General features: G+C 37.4%; 1 pseudogene across 1 annotated transcript; it reads left to right on the forward strand.

The window, feature by feature from the left end:
• The first annotated feature begins 1,185 nt into the window (after nucleotides 1-1,185).
• LOC145784123 (EVI5-like protein) lies at nucleotides 1,186-20,755 on the forward strand (annotated as a pseudogene). The gene is made up of 16 exons (XR_014290980.1): nucleotides 1,186-1,277; nucleotides 2,841-3,008; nucleotides 3,761-3,860; nucleotides 6,802-7,036; nucleotides 7,106-7,397; nucleotides 8,495-8,695; nucleotides 10,761-10,904; nucleotides 11,569-11,658; nucleotides 12,017-12,117; nucleotides 12,615-12,762; nucleotides 13,100-13,184; nucleotides 13,501-13,628; nucleotides 14,218-14,382; nucleotides 15,003-15,185; nucleotides 16,652-16,798; nucleotides 18,351-20,755. The product of XR_014290980.1 is annotated as an EVI5-like protein (transcript).
• The last annotated feature ends 5,920 nt before the right edge of the window (nucleotides 20,756-26,675 follow it).

A 26,675-nucleotide genomic window follows, 5' to 3' on the forward strand; every position in this document is an offset into this window, starting at 1 on the left:
GTTGTGCACTAATTGGCCAGGCTAACCAGATCATATTCTCTTATCAGCAATGCATCTAAGTTCTAAGACATAATACAAACTAAGACAAATAGAATGTTCCTGGATCCAGTATCAGGACTTTTGAACACTTTTTGTAAGCAATAATGCAATTATAATGCCAGTGGCTATATGAACTACACACACAAGAGTAAAACTTATAGCCTGAACTCACTGGGCTAACTGATATAGTAAATAATGCGGTAGTTGCGCTAGGCCTATAGCCTGGTAACTGAGCTTATCAGCTAGGCTACTAACCAAAAACATTCGTACAGCTTCCCTGACAAGCAAGCCCTAAAACCCTGTCAACTGCAAGCCATTTGCAATTTGCATTTGCATAGCTTTCCATCTTAGGGTTTCCGAAGGGAAAAATAACTGATCCGTGTTTCCAATTTAAATTTGAAGTTTCATAGCTGATTCTTGAAAAGTTGAAAGTTTACGTTTACGAAAGTTTAATTTCTTGAAAGTTTACGTTTACGAAAAATTAATTTCTTGAAAGTTTACGCGGCAAGCGGCGCGGCGCGGCTTTGTCATTTCAACCTTCCACGCGGCGCGGCGCGGCACGCGGCGAAAAAGTCAAAAGCGGCCGCGTACGCGGCGCGGCGCGGCGCGGCTTGCATCACTAGCCGGTGAAGTGAATTCTTGGATCAGTTCAATTCAATTTTATTTTTTGTTGCTGGCGCAAACATGTACAGAACCGCAAATTAAACATACGAATTTGACACCAAAAGTTTAAAATATACATCGATAAAACGGTGTTACTACTATTACTATCTTAAAATTGCACAGCCACCAAACCTAGAAGCGAGATAGAAAATTTTTTTTTTGTGGGAAATAGTCCTACAATTAACACTTGCAAGTGCAAGGGCGATTAAACTTTATAACACAAAGAAAAATTTCAACAAGTCCACCTAAAATTTTTTTTTTTAAAATGAAATAATTAAAAGTACAATAAGCCTCATTAACTTCATGCAGTGTAGAAGCTGAAATGATCTGTTTTGTTAATCATATCGTAGTTAGTCAGACCCATTTGTTTTCCTCAATCTGCTTGCTCATTTGACTCAGATGTAAACATCAAAATTGTTTTTATAAATCAGCAAAATTAATATTTATTTACAATATTCCATTTTTGTTTTAACACAAGATTTATTGAAATTCTAGAAGCAATTTATGTGTTTCATCTTTCTTGCTTGCATTACCAGTGTTGAAATGTTAGAAGTTGTCAACTATGACCCAATTAGGTGAATTACTTTAAGTATTATTATTATTAGTAGAATACACATAGTAATAGGCTATTTGTAAAATAAAGTAGTGAGTGATGTTCAAAACATGTTTTGATTTTGTTTCCTATTTTTGAAGTCATTTTACTCCCTTGACTTTGTTGCCAGAATGGCCATGTAGTAGTAGCATTTTCCATGACATTTTGGCTTTTTTATTACACTTGGAAGAGTTTTTTTAGTGTAATGTTACACAACATAGTCAGTGATCGTCTGAGCATGCTGTACGATGAAAGCATTTTTTTTGCAAATTGCATCAATTGGACTTCTTTTTCTGTTACCGGTACATCACAACACAAACTTTGAGCGCCTGCACGTTTGTTTCAAGCTTGCTATTTTTAGCTGTGTTACAGTGAAATTAATTCATTTGTTTATTGTTTTACCTTTAAAATGGAGTTCAGTTGTGTAGCAATTGGATGTTTGCGATACAATAGCTTGTGCGTGAGATTTCAACATGGGATAACAGTAACTTGTTTCTATTTTGACTGCACACATTTGTCTGGTGACCTTATTTTTTCTCTTTGCTTTTACACATGGCAGACAAAAGAACAAAGAAACATTCTGCTTTTGCTTATCATTAAACATTTGTCACATGACTCATTTGCTTTGCTAACAAACATCTGGCCAGCAATTATGAATGAAACTACCACAATTCAATGAATGAAGTATATACCATATACAAGCGACAAGCTAATCTTATACATTTATCCAATTTATTATTTTAAGTGGTATGCATTTAATTGATTAGTTTTACTGGGTGCAACCTAGTTCGTACCTTGAACCATTTGTACAGTCAGTTCGTACCCTGAAAAGATCGAGAGAAAAAATTGAAAAAAGCCGAAGTCGCTGATCGGAGTTTCCCCAAACAATTTGAAACAAACTCGAGGGTTAGGGTTAGCGGAAACTGCAGAAAAATGTTTGCGGAAACTGCGATCAGCGAGGGTTAGGGTTAGAGCATAGATTACTCTATGGTTAGAATTAGGGTGAGGGTTAACGGAAACTGCGGAAAATTTTTTTTTGCGGAAACTGCGATCAGCGAGGGTTAGGGTTAGAGCATAGATTATTACTCTATGGTTAGGGTTAGCGGAAAAATGTTTGCGGAAACTACGATCAGCGGACTTCGGCTTTGAGCTATTTTTTTTCTTGATCATTTCAGGGGGAAAATTTTAAAATGATTGCAGAAACTGCGATCAGCGACTTCGGCTTTTTTTAATTTTTTTTCTAGATCTTTTCAAGGTACGAACTGACGGTCCGAACTGTTCATGGTACGAACTAGGTTGCATCCAGTTTTACTTAACATCACTGTGGATAGGATTTGGTTTGGCATTTTAGATATTGGCGCAATAAATCAATTGAGATATTTTAACAGTGTGTGATTAACCGATTTTGACTGTCTGTAGTTCCTAACTACCAAAATTCTTTAAACTCACTGTTACTGTCAATTCAACTGCATTGCTTCCTAATACTTAACAAACCAATTTCATTTTACATTGTATTATTCAATTAATTATACAATTTTTTTTATAGCCGATCAACTAAAACAGAAAATGAGGGGCTTAGTGAAGTACCCAAGCAACTTCTCAAGCCCAAGATCAAGTCGTGCTAATAGTTCTATACATACCTCTACATCATCTAGTCAGATAAGTATCTTTTCCAAGTCACCAGTTTTGCAAGAACAAGTATCCAACAAAAATGGTATGTACACTACTGTAGCATAAAGTATACTAAGGCTACTACTGGAAATCTGCAATACTGTAAAACAGTATTAAAATTCATAATTGTAACTTTCATGACAGTGTTTTATTACTAGTGAAAATATTAAATAATTTTTTGAATAACTATTTTGAATATGAAAGCGTTTCATTTAAATACCAAAAAATAGTCATAAAAACATACAATCAACGCAATATAAAATGAATTATTCGACAAGGCACAGCATAAATGATTGTGACAGCGACCAAACAGCCTGCCCAACACGGCCGCCAGACAAGTTTGCTGCACAATCAAACAAAGTGTGCTTGTTGGCTTCTGCTTGTTATGTTTCCACACGTAAAAACTGATCATTATGCGCCATAATTCAGAAATAAACATTGACGAGCATCGAAGGTGCACTTCTTTTGTGAATAACTCTTTGATTCAGCTGTTAGCTGTATCTCCACTTATTCTTTTTTCCGGACGTGAACTATTGATCGTAGGCTATATTCGTATTATCGACAAGACATAGCGAGAAACAACCATTACTTTTCTACTGTAGTTGCAAGTCCAAATTTTGGGAAACCGTTGGAGAAATTTGGGGGACCGTTTCGGTCCCCCAAAACACCTTAAAAAAAACACTGCTCAGGTCACATATTTGTAACTTCAAAAATAAAATTCCCAAGTCAGTAGTTAATGCATACTGCATAAGTGAGTGTATACTATAGTTAGTAAAATGTTTTTATAATATTTAGCACACAAGTATAGATCAAGTCCGAATCTGTCTACTTGCCATCAACAAGAACTCAATGCTGAAGAAATTAAAATACTTGCAAAAATAGAAGAGCAAAACAGGTAAATTGAATTCATGAATTCAGTACAGACAAATGATGGGGAAGTGTTATACCATACTTGAAGAAAATACTTTCAAATGCATGTATAATTCTAAGAATGAAGAACTGTCCTTAAAGTTAAATTGCTACTCAGTCTCATTCAGGGAATTGAACTATCGTTGCTTATTCTTGCCATTTTGTCTATCAAAAAACAGAATTGATGTGTAATAAATTGAGCTATAGACACTAGACAGTTTTATGATACTAACAAATAGTAGCCTATTGATGATGATGTTCGCCCTTTGTTTCCGAAGATGGCCAATGAGACTGAGATCAAGCTTCTTTTTTTTTAGTGTTGACTTTGGTCAGTGTAGGCTACATGAGTGCGGAGATGGCTGATGAGGTCTATCTGTGCGGTGAAACTTCTGCTGCAGGATGGACATTGGAAGGATGGTTGGCTAGGGCCAGGGTTGTTTGAGGCTCGGGCCTTGCAATGTTCTCGTTTTCTGACAGCAGATAGCGTACCGGTACAGTGTTTCTCAGCTGATTCTGCGCCTTTATAAATAAGACTGCGCCATGTTGGTCGTTCTGCGGCTAAGTCTTCCCACAAATCTACGTCGATGGCGAATTCTTTCATGAAAGCTTTTAAAGTGTCCTTAAAGCGTTTTCTTTGACCACCTACCTACATGACGTTTGCCGTTAGTCAGTTCTCTGTAGAGCAGTTGTTTAGGAATGTGATGGTTCGGCATCCGGTGGACATGGCCAGCCCATCTTATTTGTGCCTTTTTTACGAGGGTAAGAGTGCTGGGCATGTTTGCTTTACTGGGAACTTCGGTGTCTGGGACTTTGTCCTGCCATCGAATCTTGAGGAGCTTTCAGAGGCAGGAAAGGTGGAATTGGTTCACCTGCCTTTCGTGTCTCCTATAAAGAGTCGAGGCCTCACATGCATACAGAAGGGTCGTCAGAATAACTGCTTTGTAAACTTTTAGCTTAGTGGGCAGCTTGATTCCCCGCTTCTCCCATACATTAGACCTCAATCTACCGAAGGCGATAGATGCTTTGGCGATTCTGTTGTTGATTTCCAGGTCAATGGTGGCTGTGTTAGAAAGAGTACTACCGAGATACTTACAAATAGTATTATCTATAGACAAATAGTATTATCATAATGATGGTGTATGTTTGGATTTTAAGATTTAATTTTTAAAATGTAGGGGAAGCTCGGGTTAGTTGAGCCACTGGGTTAGTTGATCCACTCCTTTTAATTCTTAAATGTGGTGAGGTAACCATATTTTATTGTCACGTGATCTTAAAGTTTTTCATCGCGTGGTCTCCCGTCTGGTTTGAGTTGACGATTGATATTATTTGTGGTGCTGAAGTTAAAAAGTTGTGTTTTGACCTTGAAAAGTAGATTTTGAAAATAGAGGTATGTCCAATAATATTTTTTTTGCTTGGTTACTGAGACAGTTTCATTTAATTTGTTTGGTAGCTTACCAAACAAGCTACGTTCTGAATAAAAAGCGGCATGGTGTGCCATGAAGTTTTGCTGTAGTTTTAACATTTTCATGGCGGTATAGTTAAGGTGTTAGTTGAGCCACTGCCTTCGGTGTTAGTTGAGCCAGTGTATAAAGGGCGTTATTTATTTATTCATTTATTTGCAATCAGACTCAAAGTCCATAGAATTTAAATTTTTAACAGTCATCACACAAAATATCAGACTAACACAACATCAAGCAGGCTACATCAAACAACGTACAAAATACTGTTGTAGTGAATATAAAATGTAGAATTAAAGTAGTAATCAGAAGACATAACATTGCGCAAAAGTGGATTAATTGATCTTTTGCAACGTTCTACAAATGCATAGCAATTTTTTCTTAATAGAGCATCAAATGTTAACACGTCGTTCTGTACCTGATACACTCTAGCACTGTCGCATCTCGACAAATTGTGGATAATTCTGTACGAGTCGTTGTAAGCAACTCATATGCGATTTAATGTAGAAGTTTTATAGTTACACCATAGTTGCGAACCATACATTGGCATACAATATGATTGGTACATTACATTTTTAACTTCGGTAGAGCAATTTCCAAACTTGGACCTAAGCTGATTGGCAGTGACATAAAGAGATCGCACTTGCCTTTTAATATCTGTGTCATCACTGATGGTATCATCAATCAGTATACCTAAATATTTCACTTGTCCAACAAATTTAATTTGTGTATTGTACAATTGTACAATTTAATTTGTGTATTGTATTTATAATGCTTACAATACCTTCAAACACCTTACATAGATTGCAGCCGTTGGATAAGTCTGTTTACGATCCAATAAATCTCTTTGAACTACATAGAACTCAACAAAAGCTCATAAACGTGGTCAAGCTATAATGAAATGGTGTTATTTGGATGCCGTAGCAATACCTTCATTATTTTATCTGCAAATTGAGTTACGAGCGACTTTTGGAACAATTGTTAACCTGTTTTCATACATTGATATTATTACTTTAAATATAAACTAAGGCTTGGAAAAGAAACGTGATTAAATTTGTGTTTTCAAAAATAATAAATGAGGCTCAACTAACCCCAGGCTGTGGCTCAACTAACCCTTACCGTGGTGTTAGTTGAGCCATTTGACTACTAGTTTTTAAACACCTGTGGACCCGGTTGTCGTCGTTCGATAAGGCTTGTGCTTCCTACAAATATTGTTTAATATACGCAGAATGTAGAGCACTGTGAATGAAGAAATAAAAGCAACTCATATAAAAAAAAATTGCAAAAATGCAAAAAGTGGCTCAACTAACCCGACCTTCCCCTATTTGTGCAGTTTCGCTAGCTTGTTAATGTTATATTATTTTAACTCCCATCAATCAGTAACTAACATCAAATTATGTATTCAGTATTTTAACGCTTTTGTTAGAACTGTCTTATTTTATGTCTTTAATGATTCTATTATTATCACAGGCTGTTAGAAGCTGACCGAAAGTCGTTTTCCAGTGAAGGTGTGGGAGGATTTTCAGAAATATCACGACAAAATAGTAATCGATCTGTATCTCCTACATCGATCTCGGTTCACAGTAATGCATCAAATGAAAACAATTCTGAAAGCAATGAATTTCACAATCAAACTTGGAGCCTTTGGGGAAAAATAGTGAACGATTGGGAGGATTATAAGAAAAGAAATGCCAAGCAGCTACGAGTAATGGCGTTGAAGTGATGAATTGTGTGCATTAAATTATAAAGCATTAAAATCACAATTTTTAACCAGTTAGAAAATATTTGGTTTTACAAACAACGTTGCAAGTGTTGTAACGTTATCTTACACTTTGCATTAGGAGATCATACGATGCGGAATTCCGCGCCACTTTAGAGGTTTGGTATGGCAACTTCTTTGCAATGCCCATAATTCCACTAATAAAAAAGCTTATGCCGAGCTTATAAGACAAAACTCTCCCTCGGAGAAGCTGATACGAAGAGATATTGCTCGCACGTATCCAGAACAAGAGTTTTTTAAAGAAAAAGATGGAGTTGGACAGGAAGTTTTGTTTAACGTCATAAAGGTATGAAATGAACTCATTTTGTCTTCTAATTTTAACCTTTTTTAGAACTAGAACAAAATTTTGAAATCAAATTTTTTCAGTTTAATTGCCTTCAAGCGAGTAGGAATGTATTGTCTGTATTTATAAGCATATGCAGTAGGCTAGTTGGTCTAACTCTAGAAAAAAAGTGGTTCACCAAAGTTTTAATAAATTAATTTTTTTTTAAAGGAAATGGACAGTAGAAAGGTTGAGGTTAAAAATGTGAACTTAGGGGTGTGGAGGCTTACCCTATAGAGTATTTTAAGTTAACTCGTTTAGATCGTTTTTTAGCATATTCTGTGGCCTAATTGTTTACCACGCACACTTTGCATTTGACTACAACTACAATCTTTGAAGATAGATTTCTAAAGAAGTTGGAGTTAAAAGTTGTGGTTCAGCATTAATGTTAAATTTAAAACCCTATTTTGCTGCCGATATCAGTATTTCAGTAATTTATTTTTTTAAAGAAGTTTTCACAGCCCTTGCAGTTAAAACGTTTTCACATTTAAAACGAAGTGAGGAAACTTGACACATCTGTGTATTTTTTAATGTTAGATTTGTTACAAAGGCTGCAATTATTCTACTTACTAGATACTGTAACACAATTAGCACAAGCGTTTGTCTGCCTTCTATAGCTTTCGTGTAGCAAGATTTCTAAAATTTGTTTGAGGTGTCTCTCACTTTTCCATATGACTGTGTTTCTCAGACACTTTATCACCGAGACCCAAAATTATTGTGATTATTTTATTTTCCAAAATTACTACCATGGTGGCCCCCACATTTTTTCTCAGTTTTTGATGGGCACCTGTGGGGACTTCCACCTCTGACAACCGCTGCTTATTTGAAACACGCTTGTGATGTGCCCTATGATGCTGGTTGTGTTAATACAATGAAATTGAGCCAGCGAAAAAAAATATAAAATCTGTTTATCAATTGATTTTTGGGGATCACATGACCAAGGGTCCGCTACAGTTTGTATATCATTGTGATTTATCATAAAGAAATTACTATACATTGACAGCGCAAAATATCTCACTTTATCACGATTTTCATGCAGAGTATCTTATGTTGCCTTGCAGGCCTATTCACTTGTAGATAGAGAAGTTGGTTACTGCCAAGGGAGTGCTTTCATTGTTGGCCTTCTCCTCATGGAAATGCCTGAAGAAGAGGCGTTTGCTGTTTTTGTAACTCTTATGCAAGAATACAGGCTGCGTGAACTCTTCAAGCCGTCCATGGCAGAACTTGGACTGTGCATGTATCAGCTTGAAAACATGTTGCAGGTTAGAATGCTGAGATGTATAAATACAATTAAACACAGTGGTTCCCAAACCAGGGGAAATTTGATCTGTGAAATGAAGGTATTTAATTTTAATTATTATATTTGTAACTTGACAGTTGGCTTTGATCAATTAATTACATCACATTATGGGAAATTTTTAGGCTGAGAAAGTCAATTTTATTTAAAAGAGCAATTGAAGATTGCTTTTGCGAAGTCTTTGTTGATTTAAATCACGTTTGTTGGTTTAACCTTTTTGTGACAACCCATCCAATAATTACAGTGGCTGATCCAAATACACAACAACTTGACTACAACGGTAGTACAATACAGAACGGACAACATCTTTAACAAAAAATGCTTCAGGTTTTTCAGCCACAGGTTTATCCAAAAACGCTACAACTTGAGTACAATGAGAATTAAGCGCAAAAGTGTGAAATGGGTGATAAGTAACTAGGTGGTTGTTGATAAGCAACGCTTCAATGTTTTCAGCAATAGGCAGTCCACTTTATGTAATTCGGGAGGTATAAAAAGGCCCAACATAAGGAAAGGGAAGAATGAATGTATCCAAAAAGAGTAGGGAACCATTATCAACTGAAACTATTACTTGAGAGCGATGTGAGATTTATCGTAGCATGGCTTTAAAATAATGTTTCGCTTTCACAATCTTCACTCGAGATACAGGCATATTTGGTTTCAGTGATTTTTCATCTGTTGAGCACAAAAGCAGAACTTCTGTTTCTAAGCACAAATAAGCTTTCCTTTCGTATTTCCTGCAGGAGCAATCATCCGCTTGTTTGATTTACTTTGCTTTAATTCTGTTTGTCTTTGTCATAAACATTTAGAGTAGCTTGTTCGAATGTCGTTTTAATAAACTTCAAATGGTATTTTGACATCTTTTGTTAACTTGTGATCTTATAAATCAAAGCTGAGTTTCTCTGATCTGGTCTTTTTGTCAGAATTGTGAATTGTGGAGCGAGATGTCAGTTTCAGTGGTTGTTGTTTTGTGTTACATCACTTTTACGTTTATTTGTGTTTGGTTGAGCACTTTAAGAGCGCAATGTATCCAAACTAGAGGATTGCACTTAATAACCTTGAAAGAAACTAAGTTTTTCTTCAAAAACAACGTTGTCAATTTTATGCACTACCGTACTTTCAGAAAATATACTAATTTAACAAAAATTATTTGGAACGAAGATATTGAGTAATTTCCATACGGTTCAACAATCAACAAAGGTCTTCCTACCTTAGTTTTTTTTCAATAAAAGACATCACGTACAATAACACACCATTGCATTGGTAGGCCCCTTCAGGGGCCTCTGATCGGACTGAGAAAGTTGAATTCAGTCATCAAGTTGAAAGCATTGTTGGCTTTGGAATTTTTGCTCAATGATCGCTTTTTTCTGTTGAGCGAAAGTGCTATTGTCAGCAACATCCATTAACTCTTTTGTGACTTACGCACCACAGGTATTCCTACCATGTAAATTCCATAACTTTACATTGATTCCACGTCAACGGTATAAGGCTCCAGAGTGAAGCCACTAGATTTAGAATTTTCAATGAATTATTGGAAAAAATATTATTCAGTGTACAGTACACTGTACAGGAATGGATTAGTTTTCAGTTTTCTTTCTATTTTTATTTAAAACTTTATAGTATAATGTGTTTTTATACCATTCATAATAACTGCAGATGCTAAACCCTTTAGTTGCACAGTTTGTTGAAACGTGATGGAAAAGATAGCTAATTATTATGAAGTGGAATTGCAGTGCAATGTATGATTTGATTGTCACGCCAAGAACCGTGTTGACGAGTCAAAGAATCAAAAGCTTTTTATTCAAAGTACCAACATTTCAAACGAGAGGATTTTCTTCCATCTGTTACAAAAAATGTTGAGTTGCTGCAAACTTGTCAAACCCTTTACGCTGTAGAGTAGATAAACAAAGATTGCGAGGTGCAGGCAGTCATGCCACAGAAGAAAGGACTGCATAATATATACAGTATAGTAACATATGTGACCTTGTCATGTGCAGCCAAATGGTTGACGGATTAATCATTAATTTTTACAGGATCATGCTCCAGAGCTGATGACACACTTCACAGCTCAAGCCATTCATTTATCAATGTTTGCATCGTCCTGGTTTCTGACTCTTTTTGCAACTTATTTTGACCACAATCTTGCTTCGAGAATCATGGATGTGTTCATGTCAGAAGTAAATTCTATAAATATTTATAATAAACATATGGTGCTTTGTAGCCTACCATACCTACAGAAAAAGGTTCCTTTTTCCATCATCATCATCATCAAGCAATTTTAAATATTACACTTATACAGGCCATGAATTAATCCTCATGTTGAGGATGTAGCCTGTCGGTCTGTCGAGGGCGAAGTCTTTCCCTCCACACCTCGCGGTCCGTTGGGTTGGCTGAGTCCATGTTCAGGGCTAAAAGGTCACGCTTAATAAGTTATTTCCGAGAAAGTTTTGGTCTATGACCCTGCTGTCCTGCAATAATTTTTGCATTGACTCAATGTCCGCACTTCGTAAAAGCTGATTTGTTGTCTGGGTAGTGTGAAAGAAGCTTTGTATATTTTGTGTGTGTTTTTTATGGCTTGTTTCAAACAGATTTCATGATTTTACTTGAATATTCTAATGATATTACTATGATATTACATTATATTACATGATAAATTGTTTCACCTTTTGAATATGTTTAATATTTTGCATATAATTTTAAATTAAACGTTTTCTTATGTCCACATTCGAAGACAGTGCAAGATGCATATACTCATTGCTAGTTTTTTTATGCTTAAAAACTAGTAAAAGTTGAAAGCGCTTCATTCGAACTATTTCATTCGAACACGTTTGTGTGGTTCAGGGAATGGAGATCATCTTCCGAATTGGATTGGCATTATTGTTAAGCAGCCAAAACAAGCTGATGCAACTGGACATGGAAGGAATGTTGAAGGTGATGCTACTTGATTTTGGCATTTTTTTCAATCTTTTGAAACCCCTTTTTACCCCTGCATCGTCTATGGGATTGGAAATATGCCTCAGTCTCGTAGCAGTCAATTTACTTTTGCATCAAAACGTAAATACTGAACAATACATTATTCTATGGACTTACAACTACGTATATTTATTTTACTAATGTTAATCCAAACGATCTGTTTTAGTGTGGTTCGCTGTTGTAGTAGCGGTTTGCACTAGCTTTTGGAACACAGTTTCCTAGTCAGGGAATTTGCTTGCTGGTTCCTGTTAATAAGAATTGTTCATCTAAAGTTTGTGTGTTTGCAAGCAATTTACTAAGAAACCTTGCTGCTCAGCTCATTCAAAAAGATCTTACCGTGTATTACAACAACGATCCTAACCTGCTCTTTCAAAAGGCGTATTCGCTTGTCAAGTACAATGCAAAGAAGATTAAAAAGTAAGATTCTTCCAAATTTTTTTTTGCTCAATTAATGCAAAAAAATTCATCACAAAAATACAAAAGACCGTTCAAGAGTTGCCTGTTGCTTTTTAAGTGATATTCGGGGCGGCACTGGAATTTCGTTTTTTATTAGTACCGTAAGAACAATTTAATCATAAATTAATCATATAGTTTCATAACAACAATTCCATTACGGATTTTAATAGTTACATATGCATTTTGTTTACAAGCGCAAATACTGTTACACTTTTTCTCTTACATTTTCCCCACAGAGATGAAATGTGTCTAGATTGGCCCAATTATGTGCTTCGTCACACTAAGCCTCAAACAACCCCAATCTTTATACCCCAGCTTGACCCTCTGATGCAGAAAATGGGACCTTTAAGTGGATAATTCTATTGTGGTGGAATGTGTTTTGGTGTAGACTTTCATTCAATAAAATTTAGAAAGACGACAAAAACTTATAGACTGTATTTTGCCTTGTACTGTGGCAGATTAGAGAAGGAATATATGACAATGAAGGAGAGAGAGCAGGAGGAGCAAATAGAGATGCGACGGTTGAGGACAGAAAACAGATTACTGCGGCAAAGGATAGAATCACTGGAGAGTGAAAATGGAAATCTCGCAGACAAACTAATCCAAGTTAGCAATGTTTTCATTTAACGCCGCTAAATTAATTATATTTGTTGTGCTATTTTTTGTTGTGATGTTTTTCTACCAGTCTCACAATTTATCAAATTTTTGTTACTTTGCTTACGATCTCGGAGAAGATGTGTTTTTGTTTGTCACCACTGCTTTACGAAGCCAGCTAAACAGCCATTTCGACGTTGCTTCAACAACTTTTGTTGGTGAGGTGTTGTAACCTCAAAATGACTTTTTCACGGGCAGTGTGTAATTCTTCGATAACTCATTGCTACTTTCTGAAGCTTGATAAAATACAGCGACATTTCAAAGCAATGATCTGATTTTGAACTGGCAGGACAGAGTGAACCGGGCACTGGAAGCCGAAGAGAAAATCATAATGGGAAAGGAATTGAGCATTGCAAAGCGGCAGGCCATGCTGAGTCAGTATTCATCGTTAATATCTGCGTTCAATGTTCGCAGTTTCGCTATGTTAGTAATTTGCGTGAACTTATTGAACTATATTTTAAAAGGGTTAATCATTTATTGTTCGTTTTTTTTCTGATCTTGAAACACGAATTGATCACGCAAACTTCAACTGATCGACACCGATTTGACTTTTGTTATCACAACATTACAACTTTCAGTCTTAAAGTTCACCTTCGTTTCTTTCGTAAGAATCTACAAAAACTTGTTGCACGAAACGTATATATTAAATGATCAAAAGGTCAAGCAACTTAGTATTTTTTATCATCACAGGAAGCAATTGCGAAAATAGCATCTCAAACATGGACCATTTGAAAGGATTCACGGAGCGCTTGCAGCAGGAGTTGGTCCAATCGAAGACTCGTGAAGCCGAAGCCGCCTCAGTCATCGCTGAATTACAAGTATGTTTTAACTCTTAGTCACGCATGATGCGGCAGGAGCCAGAGTTTGAATCGCTCTGCTTGCTGTAAGCGTACGTTTACATTGCCTCGCTGTGCTACTGAGGGATCAACCTATTCCCAACTTTCTTTTCAACAGTTATAAAAAAATCGACTTTTTTGCATTTAAAATATAAAAAAGACGAATTTTCCTAGCTAGCTGGCTGGCTGGGTAAGCCGCAAGAACCTTTTTCTTTTAATGTTCAATTTTCATGAATTGGGATAGCCATAACTGCGCACAACGTTCAGATGCTCAGGGCCAAGAAATTGATCCGTCTTTTACGCGGATTTGATGCATACATACATTACTGATGTTGTTGGCTGGGTTAGTAGCCTACTAACGCCAGACAAAACTCGATGAATAAGGAAAACAGTGTAGCTATGGGCGAAACACGTGTCTATCGCTGTCAATTCTTGCTACAAATCGGCTGCCGAGAAACATAAGTCACACAATGTTAAATAAACACTGAAAAGGCCTTTACTGTTGTGTGCAATACTGTAATGGGCTTAATGTTATTTAGAACTTTGATCTCAATTGTCTAAATCGTGTTAGGACAGATTGTATGACGTCACGGAAAGGAGCAAGGGCCTGGTTGACCAATCAGAAGTGAGCTCACTGCAAGAAGAAGTCATGGCTGCTAAGCTTCGCGAAGCTGAATGCAACGAAGCTATGAAGGAACTGTCGCGTAGGCTGCAAATGTTGGAAGAGAATTGGCAGGTAAGGAATGGCAACAGGTTGAGTTGCAACAGTGCGACTGGGTGAACTGTAATTACTTTGCTCAATTGTCGTTTTGCTTTGATTAAACCATTTGCCTACGTAATCGAATACGTCACTTAACAGAAAGTACACTTTAGTGTCACTCAAATGATTGTTGGTTCGACGCCTACCCTACCCAAGGAACTATGTCCTTGCAACATACTTTATGACATCTTTAGAAGTAGCCGCCCTGTGTTTTTTCGCTCACGCAATTTTTATAGAAACATATCTCAAAAAAGTACTTTAGAACTAATTGCTTATATCTTACCACATTGCATTGCTGTCACACAAGCTTGGTGTGCTGCTAAAGAAATATAACCGATTGTTTTATAACTCGAGAGTATCACACTGTGATTATAGTTTTGCTTTTTTTGTTGCACTACGCTCACCTTTTTGGATCATTAGTGAATTCAAAGGAAGAAGATTAATGAAAAGTTCAATGACGAAGTTTGATTTTAAGATTTCGGTAGTTAAGCGCAGTTGATAACGCATCCATGGATGTTCTGGTTCTTTTTAACTTCGGTGTTCCACAAGCAAAACTTGTGAAACCAGAAAAGTAAACAGAAGCTTTGGCCTTCCAGATACACGTGAACCGAGCTAACACAACACGTCGAGCCAATTCATTACGTAGCAAATCTGGACGGAGTAGCAAGGCAGCTTTGCAAGAGTTGCAAGAGGAATTGCTCTCCGTAAAGTTCCAAGAAACGAAACTGCTCGCCCAAACAGCTGATGCCAACCAAAAATTGATGGAATTGGAAACAATTGTGAGTTGAGTGGTTGTGTGAGTTAAAGATCTGAGTTTAAAAAAAGTGACTTTCTTACACACGACGATTGAGTTCAGACTTTTATTTGACACTGTTTCCGGGTGCACTCGATAGCATTTGCTGTTGGCGGTGTCAGCCAACAAATCAGTCATTTAGTACTATACATTGATTAACCTATGCAGACGTAAAATCAATGTAAAAATGGGCTGACTTGCGTAGTGGGATCCCATTGATTTTCCCGCATAACGATAAAACCAAGTCATAAAACATTAAAATTTGGCCTGTGTTCATGAATCAGTGATTCTAACCAGTTCAAAAATTGTTTTATAAAACGTTGAAAAAAGCCGTGTAGGCTCAACTCAGATAGGCTACACTCTACAGCGGGGCTTTCCAAACTGGGGGTTGCGACCCCGCAAGGGGTCGCGTACCGAACTTCAGGGGTCGCAGAGAGTACACCAATTTTACATAAGTAGTGCATATTATCCTATGGTACTTTTCAGAAGTTTAATTTATAAAGCAGTTGTTAAAACTGATGTAACTGTTCAAAACATTATTCTTAACTAAGTTGTAAAAGTTTCACTCTTTTTGGCTGGTTAAAACAGAATATCTATAGGCCTAATTATCTCACTCAGCAGTGACTGCACTCATGCCGTTTGTGTTCACGCGTCTGTGCGAGTCAACGTTATCAAAGTTGACGACAATCGCAAGAAAACACAGTTCCAGACTAAGACAGACTGAAATCACCTTGAGACCAGCAGTAACAAACATTGAGCAACGGCTGGATTTGCTTTGCAGCAGAAAGCAGTCGCACTCATCACACTGAATAAATGTTCTTTTGGTTGTGTTTTGTTTCCAATGGGTTACGTGTAAAGTAGCCTAGCAGGTTTAGAGTATCAGTAGCTTGATGCTACTCTAGTTTCGTTCGAATTAAGCCTTTTAATAAATATCACAAATGTAGGCTATATTTGCACTGTTTATCATGTCAACTGTAAAGGGTCGCGGAAAATTTTAGGAGCTTAAAAGGGGTAGCGAGCAAAAAAGTTTTGGAAGCCCTGCTCTACAGTATGTTTTACATCAATCGTACAATCATAAACGGCGTAGTTGATTGCTTCAAGTAAAAGGATCGCACAGCGGAGAAGGCGTTCACTTTCCAATCATGCAATCCTGGTTGTCGATGCGACCCATGTCCGGTTACGCCATAGATTCCACGAAGTCTTGCCGATTGTGTCTTCTCCCCAGACAGCAAATCCGTCATTTTTGCATTGATTTAACATATGCAGACGTTGAATCAATATAAAAATGACGGTTTTTGCTGTGTGGGTCACAGCAGTTGGGGTAAAGTCGCAGTGATCTCTTGAGACAATGTGATATCAGATACAAGCATCGGAAACGTAAATTCACTGAATACTCTTAGTTGTTAGATAGAGTAACCAGAATTAAGCCAAAACATTGTTGTAAATCTTTAGAATCACATATGTACTGATCAGTTAAGGCGCTCTGAAGAGGGCCGTTGCCGGTTGCAAGAAGAATTGCAAGTCTCTGTGGATAACGAAAAGGCCGCCGAGCAGAAGCTTGCACAAGTAAAAAATCAACTTGCTGATATGAAAAGCAAAGTAAATAGCCTATTTTCCATATTTTTGCTTATAATCATACCATAGTATTGATTCAATGAGTATCAAATTACTTTATGCCACTTTTTTGTTCATTCGATCTTTAAATGCATTTCTTTTGCTTGAAAGATAATTTTTAAACCAACTAAAACTTTTAACTAGGGGTGTTCAATTTCGATTTTCGATTCGATTTCGATTAAGGTGATATTCGAAATTCGTTTTTCGTATCGGACATATTCGAAATTATAGCCGCCCTTTCGGCTGAACGCGGTTGAAAGTAACTCGAGTGGCGCGAAATCTGTCTTGTCACATTTTGCAAGCGAAAAAAGACTTCGACGCATGCGCATCGTCGATCACGTGACTATCACACGCTCTCGCGGGTCCAACGGCCAGTCCTGCACCAGGGATGCCAGGTTGGCATTTCTAATGCCAAATTTCACAAATTTCTCTCAAAAATGAAGATAGCTAGGTTGTGCAACAGCAGAAAGTGTAAGCTGAGCTTTGTCGCAGTTTTTTCCATTTTTTACCGAATCCATAGGCGCCTAAGCCGTGGGGGCAGGGCCGTAGCCAGACCGCAGAGCAAGGGGGGGTCAACTTTTTTTTAGGGGGGGCCGAAAAAATTTAAATGAGCAAAATCATTATAATTGTAGCTGTTGCTCGGGAATGTTGAGATTTTGCCAAGGGGGGGGGGGTGCGAAATTTTTTTCAGGGGGGGCGAGGCCCCCCTGGCCCCCGGCTGGCTACGGGCCTGCGTGGGGGGCAACTTTTTATGCTGTATTGATACATAAAACAATAGATGAACTAGCGATCGGTACCAGGAAAACACTTTTTGAATGCAAACCGCAACAGCTTCGCGATAAATAATCACTAGAACGAGTTGCGATGCTACAATCCAACAACAGACAACAAAATCTGTCATTTTTACATTGATTTAATGTCTGCAGACGTTAAATCAATGTAAAAATGACTGATTTTGCTGCCTGGGACATAGCAAAAATCTACCATTTCGTGTCGATTCAATGTCATCAGATGTTGAATACACCCAAAAACAACATAATTTGCTACGTAGACGGAGTGTGCGTTTAGCTTTATGCGCTTGAAAACATACTTGATGTCGCTTTCGAGTCGAAACTTCTGCAGTGAAATGTCGTGGCAGTGAATCGCTCGCTGTGAATATGAACTTGAAGTGTTTGGGATCCCAGCGACCTCGGCTTCAGCGGAGCGATCGTTTTCAAAAGCTGGCCTGACCGTCACGAAGCTGAGATCCCAACTGATGGGTGACCATGTCGCTTGTGTTCTTAAACACCAACATGGGCCTGGAACTGTAGACGTTATTTTGTGTTCTTTTTTCGCAAATTTTCATCGCTTTTTTTCGCGTTTTCTAGCGAATTTTCATGTCGTTTCTTTCAATAAAATCACATTTTGCAGTGTGGTGAATAGTTGTGATATTCGAAATCGAAATTCAAAAATCGAAAATAAATTGAATTTCGAATTTCGAATATTTAAATAATCGAAATTGAACACCCCTACTTTTAACAACATCATACTTGTTCAGAACGCCAGAACAAGTGGACCTTTTGAACCACACTTTCTTCCTACAACCACACCGAATGATTCAAAACATATTGTCGATCAGTTGTCGATGAAAATCAAAAACCAACAAGTTCCTGTCAATCAAATACAGCAGCAGACGACGCATCTCAATTCAACTTTTGACAACAAAAACAACGTTTTCTTGGATGTCTGTGACGAGACTAAGCTTTTGTTCGACGTTGCGATTAAGACAGAGCCAGACTTGTCAGAATCGTCTGAAAAGCCTCGTCGGAATGCTGCTAAACTAGAAACCAATTTGACGTCTGATATTGCCAGCGATGCTGTATCTACTTCCGGGTTGGACGAATCCCAACTAGTCGTGGGCTAGACACAGCTTGAATTATTCTGTCAACATAACTTTAGGTTTTCATTCCATAGCCGTGATTCGTGACATCATTCAAACTTTTTTTTATTTTCAATCGCATCATATTATTTCTTTTTTGTGCAATATTTCAATTGACTGATATAGTTTATCGCTATGCATTAACAACCACGTTGATCAATGATCATATTAGTGCACTTAGATATCGCAGTACCACCCTCAGTGTATGGCGTTGAATTTTGCTTTGTTAGCATAATACAACGTACGTGCAGTCGTGCATACATTGGATTACGCAAGTAGCTTTTCGGCAAGAAATTTAGTTGCACTGTGTTACAATTGGCAGAAACTAGAATCCAGCGGTATTGAAGCAAAATAATAAATAATGAAAATAACAATCACGAGTTAGTTCCGAAAGAATTTCTCCACGACGGCCCATGTAAGGAATATTTTTTTCTTATCCAATATATCAGTTTTTTGAGATCCAACATTAACAAAAAATATACTTTTTGCAATGGAAATTAAAATTAGTTTTTTTTGTATCGTTTATGTTTCAAACATGGCCTATTTATTTCAGCAATTGATACAATTTTGATTTTTTAAAGTTACTTTTAAAGCGAAAATTATCATATCCAAAGTGCACAATTGTTTGTGGATAATGTGTAGGCCTGCTGTATGCACACTGTTTTGTATTGTTCAGAGTGGTTTGATAAAGATGCTAAACTCAATAACCTTTTTTAGACTTGCTACGGTCGGCTTCGATGTTTAGTAAACTTCTTCAGAACTTACTTTTCACAACTGTAAAAGTCACATGAAAAAGTTTCTTGCGTAAATGTAGCTTGAATAATAGTAGCTTAAAAAAGTCACATGTTATTCAAAATAAGTTTGAAAGTCTTCGAAGTATATGAGAAAGCATTTTATACTAATCTACTTTTTGTTATCTAACATTTCGCTCTCGCGCAAAAAAAGTATTGGTAACCTATTTTCTTGAACTTGATAATTGCCTTTCACGTTTCTTTTGCCATCGTCGTGTCTCCTTGCCTCGTAAAAGTAGAACTCGGTTAATCCGGATTCGGTTAATCCGGATCTTCGCCTAATCCGGATAAAACTGGAAGTATAAATGATTTGTAATCTTTTTCTTGAGAAACAGCTTTGGATTATCCGGATTATTTAATCCGGATCTTCGCCTATTCCGGACAAAAGTTGCGCTTTCTCTATCGCTTTATCCGGATTTGCCCGATTTTTTGTAAGTTTTCCATAGAAACTCGTCTTCGGTAACTGTTTTCAAAAGTTTTGAGTGACTACAGATTATTCCGACACGCATGTCTGAAGATGTAACTTTTGCCAGTGTGTTCTTGCGTTAGACGCAGAGTCTGCAAATACATTCATTTTACATGCATACTGCATTTCAAAAGAACTCCATCACTGGGTCGCTGATGTGGTGATCGCCCGTCTCGGAATTGGCAGATGACCACACTAATGCGTTCAATTTCGGTGATTTTTACCGATACCCTTCTATCTAGGTAACGTCAGGCTTGATAGAACCGTCATCGGTTAATCCGGATCTTCGCCTAATCCGGATGGAATCGCCGGTCAAATCGAATCCGTATTAACCGAGTTCTACTGTATTTTAATTTCCCTGCTAACGCCCTGGCAATATTAACGATCAGTTTCCACTCAATATAGATCGGTTTTGCAATGTCACTCATGTGGATCTCCTGTTTGTGATCAACGAAATATTTATCACGACGATTCTTCAACGGAAAAGCCTACGGTCTAGGTCTTGGAAAAAATCGAGCTCTGGGCGTTTTGTGAAGTACATTTAATTTACCGGTCGGCCTACGGATTGTATTATTTCTATGCACCATAAAGTTTTCATTCCTTTACAAATTGTTCTATTTGCTTGCCATTAACGTTTCTCACTCTGATGACCTTCACTGGATATCAACGTTAAAGCAAGTAGCCTACATATGCAATATAATCAACGTTGCTTTTATTGATAGGTTGTTCAATCAACAAGCAGTGCTGTTATTCATTGTAAATCACATTACAAAAAATCAATCTTGCTTCTCTTTGTGAAAGGATAAAAGGAAAATGCAAAGGAACAGTTTACAATGTTTAAAATAGCCTATGATTTTTGTTCAAGAAAAAATGAATGAAAAAAGTTGCTGAAGTAAACCATGGCACCATAGTTAATAAACATACTATGATGGCATATTTATTAACTATGATGGCACCAGTGATTCAATAACAATTTCTGAAACGATGCGGCACCGATCAAAACGAGCAAAGCTGCCCTGAGAATTTTTTAAAGCTCAAGGAAGTCAGTATCTTGATGAAACTCGGCCGTGTATTTTTATTAGATGTCAAACTGACAAGAAAGGCTGCTAGGTTGTGCTTTTTCAAAGGCTTCTTGTTTTGTCAAGTAGTCTAATGTTCTAGTGCAGCAGGTAGGCTATTTGCTTCTTTTTGAGATAGAATAGCCTACATATTTTATTATAACAGGTGGGCTATATAAGTTATTGAACATAAAACTTGATTAAATGTAGCTACTCTACCTATAGCCTACATTTCATCAACTTTACCCCAAAGTATTAATCAGCCAAATCTGTTCGTGTCAGTTTTCATTTGCTGCCTGCCAAGCTGATTTTCTTGTATGCCCGTGTTGGTTGTGATGAAGCATGACTAAGTGATAACAGCAAAGATACATGCTAATTTTATTGTGGCAGGCAAAATGTTGCAAAATATTAACCCAAACCTTGTGTATGCACTGTGTTAGTGGCTCAAATGAAATGCTGATGTAGGCCTACGGTAGCCTTATTTTAAGTTATTTTTATATTAGCCTTATTTTTAAGTTATTTTAAGGCAGCCCACCAAGCATGCAGTAGGCTATAGTTCTCAATGAATCTCAAACCTCAATCATCGTAGGCTATGCTGTGTGATGTGCAGTCTGACCATAGAAAGAGCTCAAAATCTGCTCTCCTGGGCCACATCGAAACGGGCTTTTACCTGAGGATGGGTTTCTTTTATGTCCGGTTTTCTTTCTCCATCCCATTATTATTATTAAGTTTTATGACTGCTCATCCACATCAATATTGGAACGGGCAACTTCAAGCCACAACACTTTTCCTTAGGCTGTCATTCATTACTAGCCTACATGTGTGCTTCTCTCTGTTTTTTTTTTTTTGAATTTGTGGCCGTGCTAACTACAGACATAATTATAGCCTACTAGGACATGATTTTCTATTCAGGCACGTTTTAAACCTTTCAAGGTTTTTTCACCTTTTTCCATTCATTAACGTGCTGGTAGGTCTATATCGATTTTTGTTGTTAGTATCTTTTTCGTCCCGGACGCGTTAATGACAAAAAATAAAATGATTGATGATTGAAAAGTTACATTTTTGAGGATGGCACCTACATTGTTGTCGGCTGCTTGACCCGCTCCACAGCAAGCAGCTGTGTCGTTACTGAATGGTAGGCCTATGGCAAAATAATAGAAATATCTAAGTGGGTGGCAAGAGCTCTGTGGCATGAATTTACGGTAGGCCACTGGTGAAGCGGAGCGTCATTGGCAAAACAAGTATCATTTTCTTTCAATTACACTTGATAGGCTAGCCGAGAAACGTTTGTTGAATAGAATCTCCATGGCTATTGTGGAGGCAACACTGGTAGGCTACGGTTTGCAATAGACGATGCTCGCGTTTTGAAGTGAGTACCCTACGAATGCAAGCATAGTTAATGGTATATTTATTAACTATGATGCAAGATACTCAGCCTTGTACATTATGTCAGGCAAATTGCTTCTACATGTCAATTTTGTATCGAAAAAAATCCAACAACATTATCTAACATTGACACATATTTTTATTTATCGACTGCTTTAAAATATTATTTGGCACTTTTCTTCCTGATTTGGCCGCTTTTTGAGGTGCATTTGGCAGTTTTTAAAATTCCAGTTTGGCAACTCTGATTTCGATCTGTGACTGTGAAAGCCATAGACATCTTGGGTGAAAGCTGAGTGGACTGAGTACTGAGTAGTGATATAGTGAGTACCGTAAGTTATCTATCATGGTGAATAAAAGTCAAAGGACAATTCAAGTGGATAATCCTAGGCCTGTTTTAGCAAGATCTTAAAACAAGGGGTAGAATGTAAGGGGCTTGCACAAGCTTAGTTAGATACAAGTTACGAGCTAAGCAGAGTTTTTGGTTGTGAGGATTGTTTTTTGGAAGTGGCTATTTTTTCATGTACTTAATGCCATGGTTACAATCAGGTGTTGCCAGAGTTAGGATTAAAGTTAGGAAGGGTTAAGGTAAGGGTTAGAGTTAGGAATAAGATTAGGGTTTTGATCTTTGCCCAAGACTAAAAAAATTTTCAAAATACAAGTTTTTATTTTCAACAGCTTAAAACTTTGCTTAAATTAAGGCAGAATTCCTTATCTGGCAACAGTATTAAGGTTATTATTACACTATGTGGTGTAAATTTAGGAAGTGGCTATTTTTCCACAATCAGGTGTTGCCAGAGTTAGGATTAAAGTTAAGAAGGGTTAAGGTAAGGGTTAGAGTTAGGAATAAGATTAGGGTTTTGATCTTCCCAGGACTAAAAAAAAATTCCAAAATACAAGTTTTTGTTTTCAACAGCTTTAAACTTTTCTCAAATTAGCGCAGAATTCCTTATCTGGCAACACTATTCAGGCTATTATTACACTTTATAGTGTAAATATAGCCACAGCCGTAAATTTAGCCACAGCCTTTTTTTGGATGAGAAAATCTGACTTTTACAAGTGATAAGAGAAAATGATCAAAAAAGGGATTTCTGCATTTCATGTATACATATACTGTACATAGGTATGTCTTCATGTACCTACAATATACAGAAATTCCATATTTAGTTTCAAACAAAAATTTTGTATTGTACGTTTGTTAAGCTTCAGTGAAAAAGAATTTCATTGATTTTCCATTACAAACCAGGCTACAGTATTTATAGAGTCAGCATTTAGACTAGTTTGTTGCTTGGATAGCTTGAGAGTATATTTATTACTATTAGTACTAGGAAGGAAAGTAGAAACAATGGCTACGGTATGTAAGATAAAAAGTTCAGATTAACCACGAGTTCATCCTTTTGACTAGTGTCGTACGGTATTGAATGCAGAAGTCTTGGACATGCAATCCAATACTGTACCTCTGAAATACCCATGGTCAGGGTTGCCTAGGTAGGTACTAATTAGGTTAATTATGTGATTGTGGTTATAATCTAACAACCCTTGTCAATGCTTTGGTTTGCAAATCTTTAAAGAAATCAACTAGCCTAGTCCAATAATAAGTCCATACAGCGGCGCAACTGCAACTAGAAATCATACTATGTTAGGGCAAACACTACCAAATAAAGATTTCTTTTTATTTCAAACGACTTTTGTAGAATAGCCTAAACACCATTTTTACATAAAAACATCTGATAGCACTGATAATTGGTATTGTTATAGGCCTACTTAATAATCAGGTCATCTAGCCTGAGTTTTACTAATTAGGGAGGTTTCAGGCCTCTAAGCTTGTTTTCTGGTGACTACCAGAGCTTTTTCCCGGTGGCCTTGTTTGTGAAAAAAAATTGTGAATGCAAGTGAAGTAAACAACGTTTTTAACCACTTAGCACCGGCGTTTTCGCTTACGTCATGGTGCCATCCCAACGTCGTTTTTTTTTGCAAATTTTTTTGCCAGCGTTTCGGCTGTAATATGGGCTTGTTAACTCATTTTAAACCACTCCAAATGGCATATATTCTTCTTCAAACCGTAAATCAGTTTCTTTTACATAGATTCAACGTATTCAGGCCTTCAATAAATGTAAAATGACTTGTTTAAAAACCCTTGTGACGAAACAAGGATTTGCCTGGTTTTGAAACTCCTTCAAGGCAAGTGAACTCCTGTGAAACCTATTCAGCTTCGGCAGTTCATTCGGCGTGAAGTAATTAGCAGTTTTTACATGAATTCAACGTGTCCAGGCCTTGTATCAACGTGAAAAGACTCATTGAATAGCCAGTTTGAACTGAATTTCTCAAACCTGCTTGTAAACAGACCAGCTATTTCTTTACGAAGCAAAACCATAACGATGATTTATTGAAGCCAAACTATTTGTGATAGATAACAGAAGCTTTAGGGAATTCACCGAAGCGATACAAGTTGTATGTATACGACCGTAAACGTTGTTCCAAAGTTAAGCAACAAAAATTTGCATCTATAGATGCTTGCCGGTGGCGCAAGCAAAACGCGTGCGCGTTTATAGACGCTTACCCAGCGTAAGTGGTAAATACCAATGCACTGGAAAATGTTGGTTTGTGGAACCCGGTGACCAAACATGGCCTATCAGAGCAGTAGTTTTGGAGGCCATTTAATGACTTCTCAGGAGCAATGACTGCCGGGAGCCTGGAGACCTGCAGTTCAAACCTTTTTTAGTAGTTCAAGCAAGCTTCTTTGCAAAAAAAGTTAAAGCAAAGCATATAATTGAAAAATCATTTGAAATTCAGAAAAAAATTTTTTTTGCTATTTGAACGTGTAATGAAACCAAAATAAAAAGTTTTGCATAGTAACAAAGTGTTTTAAAATATATTTCCCTATGGCCTAAATGGTTTGATGGGTATTGGGTATTAGGCGGGTCCATAGGCGTCGAAATAGGGTGGGCAGGGTGGGCGACGCCCACCCTGCCGTGAAACGAGGGTGGGCAAAATATGTTTTGCCCACCCTGTTTTCATGACACTTATGAAGTGTTCGTTACAATTATTTCCGTTTTTCTTAAACCCTGGATTATCCAACCAACTGCAGCGCAACTTCTTGTTTTACGCTATGTCTCTCGGTAAGTATCCGACAGGACAAAGCAATTCCGCAACGCTGCGTGGAAAAAAATGGGTACTCACTGCACTGTTGTTGTTATGGCAACTGCCACAGCTAGCAATTCCGGCAATTCCTGGTGAGAGAAAGCCACGTTTGATCTTTTCTCCAAATGGTCTCATTTTTGTTACGTCACAATCAAACTACAGTTCCCGGTCAGCGTAAGGGAATGTGAATATGACATCATAATGAACATGACAATAAAATAACCGATACAAACTAAAGACGTACTAAAACAATCGCTTTTACAAATCAAAATGCGGCAAATCCGAAGGCGCCACTTTAAAGATAACAGGTCACGAGTCATGCGCTTTTTAGGTCGCAAAGGAAAACATAAAAGAAGTTTGTTTAGTTTAGCAGCGCTCATAAGATCGCAAGGCGCAAGAAAGAGAACATCCAACCTATTAAAGCTTAATTGCTGCAGCGACGCTAAACGCAATCTTTGTGAGAAAGACTAACCACACTCTTCGAAATTACCGTCTGCAATTGCCTAGGTGATTGTAAGCACCACAAGATTACAAGAAAGAACTAATTTTCTTAGACTACACCAGACTAGGATGTTGATTCAATCTTACTATTGCTGGATGCTTTATTTGGGTTACTTCCTGCTTCGCCGGCGCTTAGACACGTGCCCAGCTGGGAGAATCTTTTATAGAAATATCACCCTATTTGCATTGATAACTCCAGTAGACGTCAAATTATTGTAAGCATCTACTCCTTGTTGCGCCTCGCTTTCCGTTATCTCGTCCAGCTGGTACAGCATTTGATGATACCGATTCTGACTAGTTCATCAAACAGACTTTAGTGTTGCTCGCAGTGTCCCAATTGTGCCGAAATTATGTTGGCACATACGCTTACGTAAATCGAGGCAATCTTCTCGCAGGGAGCTCTTGATATGTTACCTGTACCTGATTGAGCAATTAACGTTATTTTATGATAATTCAACGTCGCTAGATGTCGAATTAATGTAGAACAAACGTAAATTTTTTATTGGTCATTGTTACGCAATATAACCCGCCGGGAAAATTAAATCGATTTGTGCTGACTCAAACGTTGAATCAACCCAAAATTAACTTACTTTCCCCCTCCCGT

This window comes from Aplidium turbinatum, chromosome 15, assembly GCF_918807975.1.
Source record: "Aplidium turbinatum chromosome 15, kaAplTurb1.1, whole genome shotgun sequence".
NCBI lineage: Eukaryota > Metazoa > Chordata > Ascidiacea > Aplousobranchia > Polyclinidae > Aplidium > Aplidium turbinatum.